This window comes from Juglans microcarpa x Juglans regia, chromosome 6D (assembly GCF_004785595.1).
Source record: "Juglans microcarpa x Juglans regia isolate MS1-56 chromosome 6D, Jm3101_v1.0, whole genome shotgun sequence".
Classification (NCBI taxonomy): Eukaryota; Viridiplantae; Streptophyta; class Magnoliopsida; order Fagales; family Juglandaceae; genus Juglans; species Juglans microcarpa x Juglans regia.
Window position 1 is genome coordinate 16,784,641 of NC_054604.1, and position 2,769 is coordinate 16,787,409.

The window sequence follows — 2,769 nt, forward strand, 5'->3', positions numbered from 1 at the left end:
TGGAACAAAAACATAAACAAAATGTTATGCCAGAGTGCTTTTCAAATGCAATACCTTATCATAACAAAGTACTAAACATATATAGATCATATTTATATAACCATGTACAAAATTTCAAATTTCCTATACGTTCTTTTTATATAGTTTAGAACATAATGCAATCTGTGCAATCTACATGACCAATCATGACATAAAATATGTTATTTGGTTATTTGGATACAAAGAGTTATGCAGAAAAATAATCGAGATTATTTCGAATGTTCCATAATAAAATATACAAGTTTTTCATAAAATCAATCTCAGTTCTTTTAGACAAAGTCTGGTATAGGAGCATTGCTTACCTAAACTTTTCAACTTCTCTCTGAATTTCCTCACAACAGTGCTAGTAAATAACGTTTGTCACCTAAATATAATTAATACACTATAAATTAATAAAATTAAACTAGTACATCTAAAATAAGATGACACAACTTCATAACTCCACGATGATAATTCCATGGTTCCAATTCTTCTAACCCTATTACTACTCAACTCCAAACCACAAAAATAACTTTCCAAACCTTACCCATTTGAGGCATTCACACCTAATTTCTACTTTCAACTCAACAAACCCATAACAAATATCCAATCACAACTCATCCTCCCTGTCTGAAATTCACTCAATAGCACCTCCACGAAAACAGATCACGACCATTTATACAGACCATATACCATTTGAACCTTATCAAACAACTACTAAAATCCCCAATGCTTGCTAAACCAAGACCTTAACCTTACAATGGCCTAGTTGTACAAATCCACAAATGCCACTACGCATACACTCATATGAAAATTCCTAACCTTTAATCAAACCAAAAGTTAACTCCACACTAGTAAAGTCTAGTGGTTTACCTACTATCTAGCTTGACCCATCTTGAGTTTATGGGTAGGGGTGTGCAATGTATGATTTGGCTTGACAGCATGGAACTTCCATTCGACTTGGTTATGGTGACAATGCGGTGGATTTTCTGTCGACAACATCAAAGGTATGGTTGTTGAGAGAGAGTGAGAGAGAGAGATGAGAGGGACAAATAGAGAAATTGTGGGGAAAATGAAAGGAATGGTTGGAGAGGGAGAGAGGGAATTGAGAAACTTACTGATGATCACATGCTAGCGGTGTAGGGGTTTGGGATGCAACAGGGATGGCTTGTGACAAACGCGGATTTGAGAGAAAGAAAACAGAGAAATGGACAAAGAGGAGAGAGATAGAGAGAGAGAGGGAGGCCGAGGTAGGAGCTTATCATGGCGATTGAGCATGGAGGCAGCATGTGGAAACCTAGGTTGACTGTTGTGAAAAAGAAAGACAGAGAGGGGAAGTGAGGGAGAGGCAAAAAGGAAGGGACAATGGAGATGATTTACAAACGTGGGTCTATGGTCGAACGTCGAGGGTTAGACAAGGGCTTGGCATTGGGCTCGAAGGTGGAAACTCAGGGAGAATGAGAGAAGGGACGAGTGGAGTGTGACAGACAAAGAGATGTCCTAGGGCAGCGTGTATGTCTACAGAGAGAAGAAATGAAGTCGCGGGGGAGGGGGGGATGTAACACCCAGTGGTGTAACACCCTGTATTTTAGTGTATTTTTAATTGAATGATTATTTTTATTAATTTAAATACTAGTTCTCTTGTTTTAAGTTTATCGGGATTTTAGTTGGTTTATTTTTATGATTTTTAATTTGTGAAAATTATTTTGATATGCTTTCTTAATATTAATTATTGTTATGCATTTATATTGCTCTTTATTTTAAATTAGTTTATTGTTCGGTTTAATTAATTTATTTTCATTTAATCACTACGTTTAAATTATTTTATTTGACTTATTGTTTTCAAATAATTTTCGTTGGATCATTTTGTGACCCAAGTTGTGAAGATTGGACCTCATTTCTTTCCCTCCATTTTTCCTTTTCATCTTTTCTTTTCCTCTTTCCTCTTTTTCTTCCTTCTTTTTCTTCTTTTTCTTCCTTCCTCCCTTGCTTCCTCCCTCGCACGAGCCCCTCTCTCCCTCTCCCCGTGCATTTTCTTCTTCCTCCCTCAGAGCCGCCTTGCGCCACCCATTCCATCACCGCCCCTCCCAACCTCTTCCCCTCTAGCCGGCGACCACCCCCTCTGTTCCCAGCCCCTCTCGGGCCGCCATTTTCCCCCACGCACGGCATCAAGCCATGGCACCGCTTGTGGTCGCGCGCCGCCGTCACGCCGCCATTGGCCACCATTTTTTCACCACATCACCGACCAATCCTGTAATGCCCATCCTTATGGTGGGACTCTTTTTTTTATTATTATAAAGGACGACGGGAATTACTTTCCAATTTAAAACTTTTCACTTCTTCCCAGGGTGCAAGACTCTACGTTTATAAAATAAAATGTGCTTTTGCAATAAAAGAGGTTTACAGCAGAAAACATCAATTTTAATAATAAAAAGGCCTCTCTTACATTTAAACCTCGTGCCTAGACTTCCGTGCTCTTCCTCATGGGCCTTGTCCGTCCCGACGCATACTTCATTTCCTTCCCTGTGGTGGGGGGGGAGGGACATACATAAAAACTAAAATGAGTCGAAGACTCGTAAGCATTACTTCATACGGTTAAAATATAACAACATAGGTTTTCATTCATGCATTCATCATTCGTACATACTATACATACATGCATGCGTGCATACGTGCGTTCATTTGAAAATGTTACTGGTCGGGGTTTTCCTTTAAAAATAGACTTTCTTTTCGTAAAATGTGTCACCCGTC

The 2,769-nt window shown here is 39.0% G+C and overlaps 1 long non-coding RNA gene across 1 annotated transcript; it reads right to left on the reverse strand.

Annotated features, from left to right (window-relative positions):
• Positions 1-287: 287 nt before the first annotated feature.
• Positions 288-1,317, reverse strand: LOC121235276. The gene is made up of 2 exons (XR_005934557.1): positions 1,137-1,317; positions 288-1,007 (listed from the first exon to the last, which is right to left on the reverse strand). It is a non-coding gene; the product is annotated as an uncharacterized LOC121235276 (long non-coding RNA).
• Between the last annotated feature and the right edge of the window lie 1,452 nt (positions 1,318-2,769).